At 40.8% G+C, this 19,142-nt stretch overlaps 1 protein-coding gene across 5 annotated transcripts in view; it reads left to right on the forward strand.

The window, feature by feature from the left end:
- Window positions 1-19,142, forward strand: part of CDC42SE2 (CDC42 small effector 2) — a 187,129-nt gene that overhangs the window by 50,516 nt on the left and 117,471 nt on the right. Inside the window, exon 1 of one of the 5 annotated variants that reach the window (XM_003980739.6) lies at window positions 5,656-5,794. The exons of 2 other annotated variants lie outside the window; for them this stretch is intronic. The gene's annotated coding sequence lies outside the window, so the exon portion shown is untranslated. Of the gene's footprint in view, window positions 1-5,655; window positions 5,795-16,865; window positions 16,995-19,142 lie in introns of those variants that run through there. 2 more of the 5 variants (XM_023254838.2, XM_023254850.2) reach the window with 2 other exon arrangements.

A 19,142-nucleotide genomic window follows, 5' to 3' on the forward strand; every position in this document is an offset into this window, starting at 1 on the left:
CACATAAATTATGTAGCCAATCTTGATCTCAGTACTTGTTCATCTCTGAAGCAAAAATTCTTGGTGAAAGTGAAGAGGTTCCAATGTCAAAACAACATTAAAGTTCCTGATAACTCAAGTTTGTGTTTCTGGGTTAGCCCAGGAGGCTTATAATCTGAGTCCACGAGAAAGAGGACTTTGATCTAGGAACAGTTGCTCTGGACTGGAGTTCCTGCTGTCCAGCCACATATCTGCAGTGCATATGTTTAAGGGAGCCACAGTTAGATCCCAACAACAATGGAAGCCAGAAAACAGTGGACAGAGAGTTTCAATGTGGTAAAATGGCTGTCAAATTAAATTTCATTAAACTCTCATTGTTTTGAATAGAGATCTTGAAGCTGAAAGCAAAAGAATTCCAAAAATTAAACCGTGCAAGTACTGACTAAAAGAAAGCTGATGTAGCTTTAATAATATCAGGATTTAAAATGAAAAGTTACTACTAGAGATAGAGAAACACTTAATAATAATTAAAGGTCCAGGGACACCTGACTGGCTCAGTCAGTAGGGCACGTGACTCTTGACTTCAGGGTTGTGAGTTCGAGTTCCATGTTGGGTGTGGAGATTGTTTAAAGATAAAATCTGAAAATAAAAAAGAATAACGTAAAAAAAGGTCCAGGTCCAGATCTCCAGGAAGATATAAAATTCCAAATTTTTATAGACTTAACATGGCCCACATTTAAGAGGCAAAAATAGACCTTAGACAAAATCAAAATCATAGTTGGTGATATAATCCACCTCTTTTGATAGCGATAAAATAAATAAATATTTTTAAAAAACAGAAAAAGTAAGGAAGATTTAAACAATATAACTTGCAAGCTTGACTTAATGCAATGTAGAAAACACTATACTCACAACTGCAGAAAACATACATTTCGAGCACACAAAAGAACATTTTCAAAAATGGAAATTAGGCTGGCCCAGGTGTCTTAAGTCCCAAGGGGTCAGAAGGCCAAGGTGTCTGCTAACCTAGGAGTGAATGAAGTGGCTACAGATTTCCATGATCCCAGGAGCAAGAGGGCCTGCTGAGGAATCTGCTCTAAGTCCTGAGGGGTTACGTAACAGCAGCAAGATCTACTGTCTTCAAAATGTGAAAGTGTGCAAGACACCCTTAAAAGAGGTAGATTCACTCCAGAAAGGAAACTCTGGGTAATTTTTCTACCAAAAGAGCTAACATACACGTAAGTGTATGTATTCTTTATGGCTAAAGCTGGTGGTTCAGAATTACCGGGGAAATGATAATAAGGGATGGCAGGAGTTGTTCCTATAGTTTACAGAGAAAATGTACAAGAAAAGCAAAGATACTGGCTGCCAATGGCTCAGAATTGCAGCCATTCTGATGGGCTGAGAGAAATATCTGGAATTGATTTTGCTGCCTCTATGGACCAAAAGCCCAGACAAGCAAATAGGCTGATGAGCAAACCCAGCATGGAATAAGAAAATTATGGGTACAGGAAAGAAAGAACAAGGTTCTGTTAGTTCCCCACTACTCTCATCCCAAAGAAGAGACCTTAAATATTCTTGAATTTGCTGGATACCAGAGCTTACAGGTGATTATTTCTGGTGTTTGTTTGTTTTCTTATGTATTTATTTTAGGTCTGTACTGTGCTTACTGTTCTTTTGTCTGTCTTGCTGAGTGATATGGATGTTCTGGGTACAGGGTATCCTGGGTGGATTTATTCAGGGTAAACTTTGTTAATGACTTCTATAACAATGGGCAAGATTCATAGTCAATAAGAGCCTGTTCTTGCTGAGACTGTTATGATAAAACAATGTGTCATACCAAGAAGAAGAAAAAAAAACTTAGTTATCTCATTCCTGATTTAACTGTACGGATTGTAACCACTGCTATCTCCCTGTTCAACAGTCCTGGGACAGGTGGAAGTCAACATTGTTTGCTGCACTTCCCGTGGACAACTGAGGCTTAAACAGGAAAGTGACTGTCATTATTCCCATTGTGCAGTGGTTCCTAAATTTTGGTGCATAATAGAATCTCCTGGAAGGATTTTTAAAAATCCTGGTGCCAGGGCCCAAGGGTGGGCTCAGATGGTTAAGCATCTGATTCTTAATTTTGGCTCAGGTCATGATCTCCCAGTTTGTGAATGTTGAGGCCCACATCCAGCTCTGTGCTGACAGCTCAGAGCCTGCTTGGGATTCTGTCTCCCTCTTTCTCCGCCCCTCCCCCACTCATGCTGACTCTCTCAAAAATAAGTAAACTTAAAAAAAAAACCCAATGCCAAATGAATTTTCTTATACATATAAATTTGAGCCTATGGTTTTTTTCTTCCTGTACCAACTTTTGTTAAAGGTAACATTATTTTAACATTAGAGTTTATGACATTTATATATTTTTTCTTTAACCACAAACTTTTATTTTATTCTGTTTTCACAGTTAAATGAATTCACTATTGCATACTTTGTCCTTTTGCCAGTTTCTCCATTTATCTCTCAGTTGGCTGAAATTAAATTCTGAAGTAGTTTGTTGAAGAAGAACTCCCTGAATTTTTCTGTATTCAGAATTGTACTTCTATTGCTTTTATACCTAGGAGTAATTTACCAGGCATAAAATTTCTTGAGTCACACTTTCTTCCCTTGAGGATGTTGAGTTCTTTGAGGACATCATTTTACTGACTTCAAAACAAGGCTATGAAGAAATCAGAAACACAGTCATTGTGACTTATACTTTTACCTGGCAAACCAAAATTTTCTTTCTTTACCGTTGATGCTCAGTAACATTTTTGCTAGGATATGTCTCGTGTTAGTTGGTTCATAGTAGAGTAAAAGATAAGTGGCCTTTTATCTAGACAAAAAGTTTTCTTGATTTATGTCTTTACTTAAGATGGTCCTTTTTTGGGAGGGGGTTCATATCTTTGAGGATACCAATTATATGCCAATTACATGTGTGTTGTATCTACTTCCTCATCTTCCTTTATGTGATTAATGTTATCTATAGGTAACCCAAAGCAATCGTCGTTCTAAGTGAGCAAATATTAGAAGCATTCCTTTTAAAAACAGGAATGAGAGAGGCACCTGGGTGGCTCAGCCGGTTAAGCGTCCAACCTTGGCTCAGGTCATGATCTCACGGTTTGTGAATTCGAGCCCCACGTCGGGCTCTGTGCTGACAGGTCAGAGCCTGGAGCCTGCTTCAGATTCTGTCTCACCCTTTCTCTCTGTCTCTCTGTCTCAAAAATAAACAAACATTAAAAAAATTTAAAAACAGAAATTAGAGAAAGATCATCTTTTCTGTTAAGTCTTGCATTGGAGGTTCTAATCGGTGTAGAGGCATATGCTTTGGCAAGAAGGAAATACGATGGTCAGTATTTGCAATTGATTCTGTTTATATGAGAAACCCCAAATAATCCACAAATTGATAAGATGTCAAGTGTAGACAAAAGTTAGTTTTATTTCTATATACTAGCACCAAATACCTAGAAAGAGTAATAAAAGAGAAGAAACTATTTGTGGTAATATTGGAGAATATCAAGTCTGTAGGAATAAATCTAATGGAAAATATCCAACACCTCTGTAGAGAAAAGTTTAAAAAATTTTTGAAAAAATACCTATCAAAGGGGCATCTGGGTGCATCAGTCAGTTAAGCGTCTGACTTTGGCTCAGGTCATGATCTCATGGTTTGCGAGTTTGAGCCCTGTGTCGGGCTCTGTGCTGACAGCTCAGAGCCTGGAGCCTGCTTTGGATTCTGTGTCTCCTTCTCTCTCCTACTGGTGCTCTGTCTCTCTCTGTCTCTTAAAAATAAATACATGTAAAAAAAATTTGTTTTAATAAGTAAATAAAAAATACCTACCATAACACAAATATACCATATTAATGCAAGATGTTAATATAGGGTTATGGGGATGAGAGCTATATGGGAAGTCTCCGTACTTTCCATTCAGTTTTTTCTGTAAAGTTAAAACTACTAAAAAGAAGTCCATTAATTTAAAAAACCCCTTTAAAGAATATATGCAGCGGCAGTAAAACTATATAAAAACAAATGAAGAAATAATGAATAGTGCTATAGTTGTTTGTCAGAATTCTTAACAAATAGATGACTTATTTTAATATTTTATATATTTGTCTTACTGATTTATAATTTATTAGTTCATGGAATATGGAAATAGGACTGAAATTATCTCTTGGTGAGCAAAAGAATATGTTGGGCAGGTCTTACTTGGAGCAAAAAGCTGCAAAAAGCTCCTTTAGTTGTTTTCACTTTTTAAACCAAGAAATCACTGTGGAGATCATTCTTTTTACCAAAGGAAATTCTTTTTTAAAAATCTTTTGTGTTTTTTCCACTTAAGAAATTCCCATGAAGTTGTCAAATGATCAAAATGTTAACATTCCCCTCTCAAAAAAGTTAATTTCCTTTCTCTTTTAAAGTATCCACCTCCTTTTTCCTAATTTTTTTAGTGTTTTATTTATCTTTCGATAGAGAGAGAGAGTGAACGGGGGAGGGGAAGAGAGAGAGGAAGACAGAGGATCTAAAGTGGGCTCCATGCTGACAGGCTGATAGCCACAAGTCTGACCCCGGGCTCATACCCACGATCTGTGAGATCAGGACCTGAACCGAAATCAAGAGTCACGCTTAGCCGACTGAGCCACCCAGGCGCCCCCATATAATCTACTTTTTAATAAAGTAGAATATGCAATTCTTTATTATGAGAGAAGAGAAAATGGGGGGAAATGGTCTTGGAGACAATATATGAATAGCAGAATAACTCACTGAATTGACAGTGCCCGTTGAATCTCACGTGTGTGCAATTTCTGTTCATAAGGAGATACTGTAAATACAAAACTGTTCATAGTAATGGAAAATAAACCAGGAAGAAGTCAATCCCTGCAATACTGATGATTTATTAAAAACACACAGATGAATATAAAACAATCACGTAGGTACTATAAATTCCATTTCAGGGCACCTGGGTGCCCTCCGATTCCAGCTCAGGTCATGATCTCACGGTTGGTGGGATCCAGCCCCGTGTTGGGCTCCATGCCGACAGCACAGAGTCTGCTTGGGATTCTCTCTCCCTCTCGCTCAAAATAAATAAATAAACTTGAAAAAATTCCATTTCAACTCTTCGCATACTATCCTTTACGGACGAATGCTATATGGAGCTTATCAAGGAAGTAATTGAAGCAGGAATATTTTGAAGTTCAAAGGTTATATGTGATACTTTAACGACATGGCCATATACACACACTTTATTCTTAAAGCAATATCATTCATACATTTTGTCTTTCTGCCCTACTTATTACTATCATATTCTGTTCCATATTCTAAAGCCAGACTCCTTAGTACAGTGTAATGTCATTGTACAGGTGCAGCATCTTTTTGTCTCTGTGCCTAAGAGGCTCCTTTCTCTGACCCTGCACTCATTCCCTAGTTACCTAAAGGCACCACATTCTCACCTCTCCCTGATTTCATTCGTTTGGTTCTTCCATGCCAAAAAATCGGATCCTTCCGTTCTTTTTTGGATAATTCCTCTCAAGCATCTGATCTTTAAGAATAGGATTCCTACAGACTGAGTCAAACGTCTTCTACCCAAACTATCTCTGTGATAATACTTACCTAACTCTGCCCAACTTCCTCTTCACGCTAGAGTAAAGCTGGAGCCGGAAGTTGTGGTGGCAGCTTCTTGATTCAGCAGCTTCCTGACTACAGCTAGAGCCAGAGCAAGGGTGGGCAGAGTCTGCATGTGGCTTCAGGGCAGGGGTCAGAGATGAAACACTCACCCCACAGCCAGGCTGGCCTGCGGACAAGGTAAGACCAAGAGTCTGATTGTACGTGGAGGGTCAGAAACAGAAAAGAAGCCAGAAATTGTTTGTGGGTACAAGAGGCAGAACTTGGGAAGAGTTCAGAGACAAGGGGCTATCAGAGGTGGTATGAAGAGACAAGAGCTGTTAGGATCCACAGCTGTGACATTTTTCTGGTTTTTGCTTTTCTTCCACTATTCTCCATCCCCAGCCCAACAGCTTAAGCGTAGACCTCCATCACTGTAGCTCTATTGCTTTCTATGGGACCTGCTGCACAGTACGTAGGCAGCATATATCTGTTGAATTGCATGGAGCCCTATTAACTATTCTTTAAAAACCATTTTGGGGGCCCTTGGGTGGCTCAGTTGGTTAAGCCCCCGACTTTGTTTCAGGTCATGATTTGCAGGTCATGATTTGCAGCCCCGTGTCAGGCTCTGTGCTGACAGCTCAGAGCCTGGAGCCTGCTTCGAATTCTGTCTCTCTTTCTCTCTCTCTCTCTCTCTGCCCCTCCCCTGCTCTCCCTTTCTCTCTGTCTCTCTCAAAAATAAAAAGATTTTTAAAATCTTTAAAAATAAAAAGATTTAAAAAAAATCTCTCGTGTAGGATACCTATCTAGGAAACCTTCCCTCACTGCCACTGAATAGGATTTTGTTCTTATATATACTCATGGTATGTTTTTTGGTATCTCTCAGTCTCTTTCAGTGTTGTACCTTGTATTACCCATGTTTGAATTTGTTCTGTTGGTTTTTGTTTTTTGGGGTTTTTTTCTTCTTTTCCTGCCTGACGGTATCCACCCTAGGGGCAAGATCACTGTCTGAATCATCTTTGAAGATCCTAGTAGAAGTGTTACAGATTTTCTTTGAGTCTTTAGGTGGCTACTGTGTAGTACTCCTATTTCCCACCATTTCCAATATGCTTTAGTTCTCATTCTCAATAATGGAGATACTGACTTAGAAAGAAGAAACAAGCTTTGTAGAATCCAAAAGTCTAGTCCAGTGTCTTGAAAGAAAAAGCAAAGAAAATGAATATATAACCCTCAAGTAAAGTTACTTTAAAAGCCAACCTGTATTCTTTTGTGCAAGACAGGATTTTGTTTTCACCTGGCTATCATGGTTGCCTGTACTTACTTTACTTTGGCTATATAGCTCTGATTTGTAGTATTTTTGGAATTTGAAATTAGGAAGCCACTTATACCTTAATTCTCTTATCGCAGTGCAACTATTGTAACTAAGAACCGATGGTTTAAAAAAAACACACAAAAAAAACCTGTTTAGTTTATGCCAGAGTGTAACGTATATGCATGTGTGTTCTCATACATCTATAATTATCTATTTATCACCTATTCATGTTTATTTTAGAATTAAGAAAGAATAAAGGAGACTTTTTTGAAATATTTGAGCTGTCTAGTACCATAGTCACTACCTACATGCCAAAATTGAACATTTGAAACATGACTATATTCAATTCAGATGTGCTGTAAGTATCAAATATATAAACAACTTTGAAAGCTTAGTTTATTAGTTAAAAGTAAAATTTATCATTAATACAGTTTTATATTGGTTGTATGTTGAAATGACAGTATTTTTACATATTGGGTTAAACAGCATATTATTAAAATTAATTTTATATGCTTATTTTTACTATTTTTACGTGGCTACTGGAAAGTTTGAAATTACATGTGTAGCATGCATTATATTTCTGTAAGATAGCATTACTCTAGTATATGCTATAATTTAGTTACTTTTACTTTAAAAACATTACAAGGAAGTTGTGAAAAAATTTCCACTCCAATAGAGGGGACAAATTAGTTGATAGTCTGCTGTGCTGCAGGCACTGAGATTTTACATGAACTAAATTTCATTTAATTCTCCCCAAATCTTATGAGATAAGTATTGTTCCTCTTTTAAAATAGGTAGACTGGGGCTCAAAGAGTTTAAAAAATTTCCTACAAGCCCATGATCAGACACTCAACTGTCTGTCAATAAAACTTAATCGTATCTGCCTGACTTCAGACATCATTCTCTTTTTACTAGAGAACTCTCTAAAATGCCTTTCCTTTTCAGAGACTGGCACCATATGCTACCAGAAATTCTAATACCACCCACTGTTATGAGGTCTTACCAGCCGATTACTTCAAAATAAGATCTGATTTTCTTTTTTACCCAAATGAAAATAAAACTTAAGTCCCTCATGTGCCAAATTATCAGAGACTCCAGTCTTTTCCCATGGTTCCCCTCCCTATATAATCGTAAATAACCCAGAGTTGTTTACTAATGCCTGAGTATTGATCTATTTGTCTTGTGAATTGACCATAGAGTGGAAACTCAGATACACTCAAGGCTGGAGGACCACCTCACATCCTGTCTAGAGAAAAGTTAATTCAGTGAACAGTGGTTTTGTTTTCTATTGCTGTGTAACAAATTACCATTAGTGGCTTAAGACAACACCCATTTATTAGCTCATATTATCTGTAGGTCAGAAGTCCAGCATGTCATTGCTGAATTCTCTGCTCACAGTATCACATGGCTGAAATCAAGGTGCCTGCAAGTCTGAGCTCTCATCGGGAGACTCTGGGAGAAAAATCTGCTTCCAAGCACATTATTGTTGTTGGCAGTGTTCATGCTCCTTGTCGATATAAGACTTAGATCCCTGTTTCCTTGCTGGCTGTCAGCCAAGGGCCATTCCCTGCTTCTAGAGACTGATTGTATTCCTTGTCATGTGCCCACCCCTTACCCTATCTTCAAGCCAGTAATGGTTCATCAAGTCTCTTTCATGAGTTCAATTTCTTTGGCTTCTCCTTCTGCCACTAATGGTAGAAAACTCTCTGCTTTAAGGGTTCTTGTAGTGAGATGAGACTCACCCAGATTATCTTCTGTTCAGGTCAACTATGACATATAACATAACATAATCATGGGACTATCTCATCCTAGCCACAGGTCCAGGAATGAGGGCACAGAATATTGGGGGGAGTGGGTGATCTATTTTCATCAGTCTGCCCACTATAGTCCTAGGGATTATGTAGGGCATGTATGCTACCACCGTGGCAGTGGCACAGAGCAAAGTATCAGAATTCTGCCAGCTACTTAGCTTAGCCAGCCACAGGGACAAAAGCAAGAGCTTAATTTCTTTCAGGTAGTAACATTTGCCGGGGAAGGAATGAGAATTGGACGTGAAAGATCCTGGTGTATTACCTTCCCTTTCTTCCAATTTTACCCTCAAATCTTACTCATCATGAACTTTCTTTGTGAGGGCTGCCTGGGTGGCTCAGTGGGTTAAGTGTCTGACTCTTGGTTTCAGCTAAGGTCGTGACTTCACAGTTCATGAGATTGAGCACCATGTTGGGGTCTGCGATGACATCATCGGAGCCTCCTTGGATTCTCTCTTTCTCTGCCCCTCCCCCACTCTCTCTCTCTCTCTCTCTCTCTCTCTCTCTCTCTCTCAAAATAAATAAACATTAAGAAAATTATATATATAAAACCCTTTCTTTGTGAAAGCAACAAGTAGATCTCTGTGTTAGGTGGAATTATAACATTTCTGACCCATCAGTTTTAAGGGCAGTGGTGTCCAGACATTTTAAGGTATGTTGGAGCTTCCATGTCCCCTCTTGCTGAAGCCCTAGGAAACCATGGAGGTGGGAGTCCCACTGGTGCCTTCTGAATGTCTTCCTAACAGGTCACTGGGGCCAATTCTGCTGGTTCCTCTCAGCCAAAGAGCCTCCTCAAGGTGCAGGGAGTAGTCCCCTCCCCCCAGCACAGTGCAGACCTCAGTCTCTCTTGGAAACCTGCCTTTTGGACTCTTTCTTTCCCCACTCTCATATGCCAACCTGCCAATACTCAGCTCAAAATCCACTGTGGCTCTTGCTCTTCTTGGGAACTCCCCTTTAACGAAATGCCAATTACTGAGGTTTTGCTTGCCCAACTTTGTGCTCTCCTAAGTGACACATCCCCTTTCTCTTTATTGCTACTGTTGTTTACTTGAGAGGTTCCTTTTAGCTGACTCATATTTTTAACATTAACAAATGTATAGAGGAAACTTTTCTCACTATTATATGGGCAAGATCTGAATTACCTGCCATATATAAGTGTTCACTGTAAGAAAAAAGAAAAGGTAATTCTTAGTTACTGGTAGTCTCTAACCTGATGTAGCAGAATTATTCTCAAAAGTCTCCTTTCTTCTTCTCTGGTTGTCCCCAGGGGCATTTTTACTATAATTCCTAACGCTTTTTTTGTTTTATTTTTGTTTTGTTTCATATGGGGTTTTTGTTTTGAACTGAGGGGCCGTAATGCAATTACAGTTGACTCTTGAACAACACGAGTTTGAACTGTGTGGGTCCACTTATGCACGGATTGTTTTCATTAAATGCAGTACAGTACCATAATGTATTTCCCCTTCCTTCATCTTTTCTTAATAACATTTTCTTTTCTCCAGCTTACTTTATTGTAAGAATACAATGTAAATACATATATAAATACATATCACATACAAAATATGTGTTAATCAACTGTTTATGTTATAGGTAATGATGTGAAATGTTGCGTTTGGGAACGAATGGTCAAGAAAGAATTCTTGAGACATCTTCGGTGCAAAAAAGGTGGTTCTATTAAAACATGGGGACAGGACCCACGGGCAGAAAGAGCTGCACTGGGAGGGGCTAGCTGTTGTTAGAAGGTCATTTATTACTGTCTAGTAAAACCTTAGTTGTGAGACCTTTCACATGTACATCATTGGGCCATATGTTTGAAGGATGATTGCCAACATATATATCTTGAGGGATGCCTGGGTGGCTCAGTTGGATAAACGTCTGACTTTGGCTCAGTTCATGATCTTGCAGTTTGTGGGTTTGAGCCTTGCGACAGGCTTTGGGCTGATGGCTCAGAGCCTGGAGTCTGCCTCAGATTCTGTCTCCCTCTCTTTCTGCCCCTTCCCCACTTATGCTCTCTCTCTCAAAAATAAACAAACATCAACACATATATATATATGTTAATATCTATCTATCTATCTATCTATCTATCTATCTATCTATCTGTCTATATCTGGGGGTGGGTGTAGAGATAAAGGAAGTTTCCAAAGGGATTTTTATATGTTAAAGGAGATATACAGGATCCTGGAGGCTGGGATAATGTCAAGCTGAAGTTGCCTTTTGCCTTTAGCAAAGTATTAACAACGAGGCAGCTAATCTTCTTGAGGAAGGTCACTCTGTCTATCTCAAGTCCTTGTCACTGGGCTGTAAGATGTAAGGAAGTTAAATTTTTTTTCTTTTGTCTTTGTTCTCCACATCAAGACTTCTTGTCAACAGTAGGCTATTAGTTCATTTTGGGGAGAATCAAAAGTTAAATGTGGATTTTCAAGTATGCCTCTAACCCCCGCGTTGTTTAAGGGTCAACTGTACATCTCAGGCTGTGTTGAAGATGCATGTGCCCCAAACTACCTCTCCCCGTTCTCACCCCCTCCATCCCTGCTGCTGTTAAGCATATCACCTAAAATCATACCTCATACCACCAGAGGTATGCAATCCACAATTTAGAAAACACTGATATGACTCCCTCTTTCCCAGAGACCCACCTTGAATTCCTTCCCTCTAAGAAACCTTTTCTGACAATACAGACCTCAGTGATCTCCTCAACTACATTCATAAGGGTACTGTGTCTAATTATTCAAATGTTGCTGTGTGACATTTCATTAAGGACAAAGACCATGCTTTAGACTAAGTTTTCCCACAGCACTTGGTATGCTACCTGGCAAACAGCAGGCATTCAATGAATATTTGTGGTTTGATGATCAGCAAGGAGCAGCTCTGGGTAAAAGTGTGAAGCCAAGTTTGTCTCAGGTTCTTCTACCTTTGGCTGCTTCAGTCACAGAAAGGGCCATGGATCATGATCCTTCTCTGAATTGGTAAGGTTCCCTTTTCTCAGTAAGTTCCAGGTGGTTCCCAATTTTTCTCAGTCTCCCCAAGTCCCACTTCATGTGCTCTGTGTCTCATTATCTTGTTGACTATTAGCTAAGATATTTGGTGTTTGCTACTAGATCTTATGCAGCTTAGCTGTGTCTTATACAATTTTTTTGTATCTTCTATCACATCAAAGACAGACCATGGGTACATATAGCTATTTATTTTATCAAGAAATGAATATGTGTTATATATTGTTTGTGTCTTGGAGTAGTTCTGTTATGTCTTTAGGGAAAAAATATGAAATCACCAAACTAATCGATGTTAACACTGGTCAAGGGAATTTACTAAGTTTATTAACAAGTATGCAAACGCTCTGTGGTTTTGACTTGGAGTAATAAAAATGAGATCTTCCTTCTATCTCTCCCCCTTCATTTGGTCCACTTGGCCAATTCAAATGTTTCTTTCAAGGAGCAATGTAAGTCTTTAGAGCTTTACACACAACTGATGGTTCCTTCCCTGTATTCTGAGCGTGTCGTCATACGTACTTCTAGTTAGGGGTGACCACATAATTTATTGTCCAAACTTGGACACATTGAGAATGAAAGGAGGCACAAATAACTAGTAAGCCAGGATGAAAGGTGTTCCTGACAAACTAGGAAGTATGGTTATACTACTTTGAAAGTAGTTATTTGCTTACTGTATGTCGTTGAACCGTAAAGCTGTTCTAAGTCTGAGCCTTATTTCTCTTAGCTTCCTTTGTTATCAAGCACTGTACCTGGCACATAGTGGTGGTAGAAGAAATGTGAGTGCCTCTTTAATAATGTTCATTTAATTGCATATTATACTATCTTGATGTAGAACTCAAACCATCCCATTTGGTGCCAATTATGAGACATTTTCTCAGTATAAAAATATAGGGCAATGAGCTTAATTATATGCTTGCGTAATGATAATAGCTAGCATTTACCAGCACTTGGCATGTGTAAGGCCCAAGGCTAAGAACTTTGGTTGAGTTCTCTCATGGATTTCTCACAGCGATTCTTGGAGGTAAGTACTACTATGGTCCCATTAAATTAGAAGAAAGGATGAGTTTAGAAAGATTAAGAACCTTGCTCAGGGTCATCCACCTTATTTTATAGTAGAGTTTGAACTACAGACTAGAGTGTAGACGATAGTGTAGTAGTAATATAGTGCAGTGTAGACTGTAGTCTCCTATATGTGAGAAATAGCTGGTATCAAATTTTGGAAAGTAATTTAAAAATATTAATACCATACTTTTAGAAAAACTTCCTGTGTTTACATGTTTAAAGGTATTTAACTAATTACAGACTGCAGAAACAAGTCAATGTGGCAGCTGTGAGGTCATGAGTAGTGATAGACAAACACATTCTTGCTGTTCTTTGCGTTAACGTTTCCATTTGTTATGGCACAAATATACTGTTAGTTTTGTTGAGGTCATTTTCTTTTCTATGAACTATTAAGTGTGCAAAACAGTTCGTACTACAACAAAACTGTTGTAGTACAATGGTTGGGTTTATTTTAGCAGAGTTTTCAGTGTATGTTATGTAGATAAAGCATGAACAGTGTCTATATTCTACCTGTTCTTTGGAGTAAGATTTTACTTGGTAACAATTTTAAGGACAGTAGAGATGCATCACAATATTAACCCTAATAAAATTATTTAGTATTATTGTAATTACAAGCCATGTTTTGACATTGATGAAACACATTATCAGTGGTTTTTAAACAAAAGGAGTCCATTTAATTCTATAAAAAAAAGCTAAACTATAAGGATAATTGTAGCTTTAAATTGTTTTAAATCATAAGAGATAAATACATACAGAGAATATGCTATAAATATAATACCAGATAATTTCACACACAGACTTTCATACAGAAGGTATCTTTTAAGAATTGTATTCTTAATTGATTTTCTTTTTCTATTGACAAGAGGGGTGTATGAATAGCTGTAGCAACTGAAATTGGATATTATCAGGGTAATCAATTGCATGTGATGTGTTATAAACATAATATGGGAAACTTGAAAATGAATGTTTACATAATGAATATTAACCTTTATGAATAAATGATAGGAAATGTTACTATTTAAGACATTCACACAAAATGATTACATTTGTGGGGTACCTGGCTGGCCCAGTTGGAAGAGCATGGGACTTTTGATCTTAGGGTTATGAGTTTGAGCCCCACATGGGGTATAGAGATTACTTAAATAAAGCTCAAAAAAAAAAAAAAACCACCTACATTTGCTATAATTCAGGAATTTTCTGTTTTTTTGTGTGTTTTTTTAGCATCCCACATTAAAAGAAATTTTTTTTAATGTTTATTTTTGAGACAGAGAGAGACAGAGTGTGAGCAGGAGAGGGGCAGAGAGAGACGGAGACAGAATCCAAAGCAGGCTCCAGGCTCTGAGCTGTCAGCGCAGAGCCCGATGCGGGGGCTCAAATTCACGAACCGTGAGATCACGACCTGCGCCGAAGTGGGACGCTTAACTGACTGAGCCACCCAGGCGCCCCTAGCATCCCACATTTTAAAAAATTTTTGAGACAATTATAGATTCACATTCAGTTAGAGGAACTTCCTGGGTTTTTTGTCCTGGGAAATTTTTAGAATTAATATGCCTTTGAATTTCAGGCCAGAAAGCTTTCTGTAGCTTAACAAGTTATTCCTACTTAGTGAAATAGGATACCAGTATATCAGTGGGTAGAAAAACTGCATTAAATGGCAAGTTTTCACTGCACTCAGGTAACTACAAAAAAAAATGCTTAAATTATAACGTAGATAAGGATCTATGGTTAACTGAGAAATTGGGACAAGAGCGAATTTTAAAAAAACTGGGTTATTTTTTTTTCTTTGAGCTTTTTATCATTTCGGGATTTAAAAATCTTTTTTTTTCACTTACTTTAGGCAGTGGAATACATCAGCTGAACAAAACTAAATTTCATCTTGTATTGGAGAAGATGGACTTTAAAAGATAATCATACAGCGCACCTGTGTGGCTCATTCGGTTGAGCATCGCACTCTTGGGTTCGGCTCAGGTCATGATCTCATCCTTTGTGAGTTGAGCCTGGCATTGGGCTCTGTGCTGACAGCGAGAACCTGTTTGGGATTCTCTCTCTCCCTCTCTCTCTGCCCCTTCCCTGCTCACTCTCTCTCTCTCAAAATAAATAAATACACTTAAAAATATATTAAAAATAAAAAATAAACTGTCATGGAAAGAAAAGAAAAAGAGCAAGTTAGGAAGGAATGAGAGTTGGGGTTGGGGAAGTTGCAATATATTTTATTTTTTAACATTTATTTATTTTAGAGAGAGAGAGAGAGAGAGTGCTAGCAGGGGAGGGGCAGAGAGAGAGAGGGAGACACAGAATGTGAAGCAGGCTCTAGGCTCTGAGCTCTCAGCACATGGCCCCATGCAGGGCTCAAACTCACAAAACCCATGGTCATGGCCTGAGTGGTTGTGGGAGGCTTGACCAACTGAGCCACACAGGCACCCTGGGGTGGTTGCAATTTTAAATAGCATGGTCAGGCTAAGCATCGCAGTTAGGGTGAGATTTGAGCAAGGAGTTAAAAGAGGGAAAGTAGACACAGGAAAAATGTTCCCGGCAGAAGGAATGACTCTCGCAAAGGCCCTAAGTAGTAGTCTGTCAGGAACATTCAAGCAACAAAGGATGGAGGATGGTTGGAGCTGGAGTGGGAGAGGTGAGGGGCAAAGGCAAACCAAGGGCTTTGTAGGTCGCCATAAAGACCTTAGCTTTTACGGACAGTGAAAGAGAGCTACTGGAAGATTTTGACCAGATAAGCCAGGAGCTGACTTTTAAGAGAGTATTCTTTTTTGAAGTGTTTATTTATTTTTGAGAGAGAGAGAGAGAGAGAGAGAGAGAGAGAGAGAGAGAGAGAGAGAGAGAGAGAGAACAAACATGGGAGGGGCAGGGAGTGGGCGGGGCGGGTGACAGAAGATCCAAAGCAGGCTCCACGTGGACAGCGGAGAGCCTAGTGCGGGGCTGGAAGTCACAAACTCCAAGATCAGGACCTGAGCCAAAGTGGTATGCTTAACCCACTGAGCCACACGGGCATCCCAAGAGAGTATTCTTTATTCTGGTTGTTGTTCTGACAAGGGACTGAGTGAATGGTGGGCAGGGAGACCATTTAGCAGGCCACTGAAGTATGATCCAGACAAGAGAAAATGGAAATAATGCAGGTGATGAGCAGTCTAATTCTGATTCATTTTGAGGGTACAACTAGCAGGCTTGCTCGAAGGCTTGGAGGTGAAGATGAGAGAAGGAAAGGAGCCAAGGACTCCACAAAGTATTTGTTCGGAGCAACTACCTAGAAGGACCGTGGCTAGGTCTTGAACTGCTTTTTGAGCAAGGGAGAAATATACATTTAGAAAAAAACCCCACTAATATTGCACGAATATAATCCATCTAGGTGGAGAAGACGTGTGTATTATATGATATTCCAAGTGCGGTAGGCCTGAAAAGTTACTGTAGTCATTTTGGTGGAATGTTGGCTGCTCGATGGGCACTCTTAGGTGTGTCTGATTTCTGGGGTATATAAAATGTACAGCTAAATAAGACTCAGAGATCCAGGACACGAGTACGTTCACACTTTTCAAATGTCAGGTGGAAGTTCTAGGCCGTAAAAGCCAGTTAGTTGATGACAGATTCAAGGATTCCGACGTTAAGAAAAAGCTGTGGTCCAGGGATTTGATTTCGGGGTATCTGTCTCTCGAACACTTCCAACCGACAAGCGGTGCCAAGGCTCAGCGCCGACCCCGGCCAGCCTGGCAGCGCTCGCGGTCGCACTTCGAGTGCAGGCACCTCCCCTCCGCGCGGTCCAGGGAGGGGGCGCGAGCCACCGTTGCCAATCCCCCGGCGCAGGGCGAGGAGGGGCTGTCGTCCGCTCCCACCCAGACCTGGTCGCCATCTTCCGGCACGTCCTTTCCCGCGCGGGCTCCAGCCCCCGCTCTCGGCCCTTGTCTCTCCTTGGACGGGGCTTCCCAACGCGCGCAGCTGCTGCCGCTGCGCGTCGTGGGGGTCGCGGGCTGAGTCCAACGCCCAGGCGGGGCAAGGGGTGGGGCCGGCGCGGCGGCAGCTGCGCGGCGGCGCAGTCTTCCCTCGCTCCTCGGAGCGCGCGCCGCCTCTCGCTCCGCCCGCGCGCGAGCCTGGGCGGGGAGGGAGGGGCCAGGAAGCGGCGAGCGCGCCGGGGAGCGCAGCTGCGGGCGTGGGGGTGGCAGGAGCCGCGGAGCCGGCACCGAGAGCGGCTGCGGCCGGAGCGGGCGGCAGAGACAAAGGCGACGGTGAGTGCAGCGCCGGTCCGGGGCGAGCGCCGGCCCCCACCCCTCGCCCTCGCGGCCTCCTGGGCGGGGGCCCGCAGCCTCGAACCCCCGTCGCCACGGGCTCGGTGGGGAGCGCGGCCCGGCCCTACCCCCCGCGCGCTGCGGGCTGTGGGCTGAGCCTGCGGCTCCATTTTCAGGTCTGGGCGAGGTCTTCCTGCGGACCCTGCCTTTGGTTTTTCTTCCCTTTCCTTCTGAGAAATGGTTACATGCTCAGTTCAAAATTCACGACAGGCGGGCGGCTGAGGGAGCCAACCGCCCGCCTGATGTAAAATGGAAATGAAAAGACCCCCCCCTCCCCCCCAACTTTGCAGGTTTGGAGTCTGGAGGAAGGCGCGAGGGGGTGGGCGGAGAAGGTCGGGGTCTTCCAGGTGAGAGTTGGGGGGGCGGGGAGCCCCCCCCCCCAGCCTCCGGAGCCCCGACTCTCGCCTGAGGCGTGCGGCGCGTTCAGCCCGCGTGTCTCGCCGCGGTTCTCTTTGGGCCCCGGAGAGAAAGCCCTGACTGACCACCTCCTCGGAGAAGCTCGTGTTACTCTTACAGGTTGTCTTACCGAGCGCTTGCTGCTTTAGTTGTGATTTTTGGTAACGGGTGTGGTAGGTAGCGGCTCGCTGATGCCGCATTCATAGCTGAAAAGGAGCCCCGATGGCCTGACTTCATGTGTACTTGAAACAACATTGGGATTTCTCTTTAGCTGCTGTAACTGTAGATGATAAGCTTCTGTACGGGAATTTGGTGCTGAGGTTCAGTTCACAGAATTGACACATTTTGTTAAGGTGCCTGGCTTATAGTAGGTGCTCAGTAAAGTATTTGAATGAATGAGCGAATCTTGAAACCTCGAAACTGATTTCAGAGCTAGTAAAATTTAGGTATACAACCCTCTTGACTCGAGGAAAAACCGTTGGCAGACAACATGTAGTTTTTCTTTATATTCGTGTTTCTTGCTTTTCCCCAACGTATATATAGTGTTGATAATCAGTTTTCCATGTTGCAAGTGTAGAAAATATGGTTGAAATGTGGAAGTTTTCATTTTGAGGGAAGTTGGTAGACATTTTCTGTTATTTAAAAACAAGTGCTATTTCTGATTTTCTTCTGAAAGAGCGAAGAAATTAAAGAAGTGGATTGTATTTTGTTTTTTTGAGACTCCCCCCACATTCTCTTTCCTTACGAATAAATGAAGTTTATGGGCTTTGTGGGGGACCGTGGTGGCCTGGTCTTAAGTTGCTTTTTGATCTAGAGGGAACTCTAAAGTTAGGGGGAAAGGAAAACTAATGTTGCACCAATCAAACCCTATTCAACCGGTATTCATTAAGCACCCATTATGTACTAGCACCTGAGTTGGTTGCTGAGTTTCTAGAAGCAAACGAAACCCACAATTATGGCTTTAACCTGAGCGTGAAGTTCTTTCCTCATGATCGATGTTGCAAGTTGGGACTGTCTTGTACCCCTGCTGCCTACTTAAAGTTGGGAAAGATGGCAGGTGGAGTGCAGGAAGTGTAGATCCCTAACAGTCTGTTTAATGGTTAATAAGTAACTTCATGGAGCTGAGACAATGAATTTCCATATTGTCTGTTTAATAAAAGCAATCTACATTTTAAAATGAAGGGAGGAAGACATTTAACACCCTAGTATTTTTATTTTCTCCTTCTCCCCCACTGGATAAATTTGGTACAGTGTATTTATTGAAGAGTAATGTACTTGTGGTTGTTTTCTGTAAGTAATCTTTGCTATACAGCATTTTCTATTTTTAAAAATCTCCAAGGAAAAACAGTGGATTCCTTTTCTAGAAGAAATGTTTTCAGTAAAGCACCTATTCAGAAGTTTGATTTGACCTTGTAGCCACCATTTGCAAATAAATGCAGTATTGACTTGATCATGCTGAAAAGGGAAGGACTATTAGTAATAATTCATGGTTCCATGTTTAGGCTTTTCTGTCTAGTATTGCCACCGTGATGAAACTGATTACTAAAAAAGAGAATGCTATTTGTAGTATTGAATTTATTCTGAATGTAAGGTTGCATTGCCTCTTTTTGTCTTATACATAGGATTAAAAAAAAACAGTGCTTATTTAAAAAAAATTGTTAATGTTTATTTATTTTTGAGAGACAGAGACAG

Source organism: Felis catus, chromosome A1 (assembly GCF_018350175.1).
Source record: "Felis catus isolate Fca126 chromosome A1, F.catus_Fca126_mat1.0, whole genome shotgun sequence".
Taxonomy (NCBI): Eukaryota; Metazoa; Chordata; class Mammalia; order Carnivora; family Felidae; genus Felis; species Felis catus.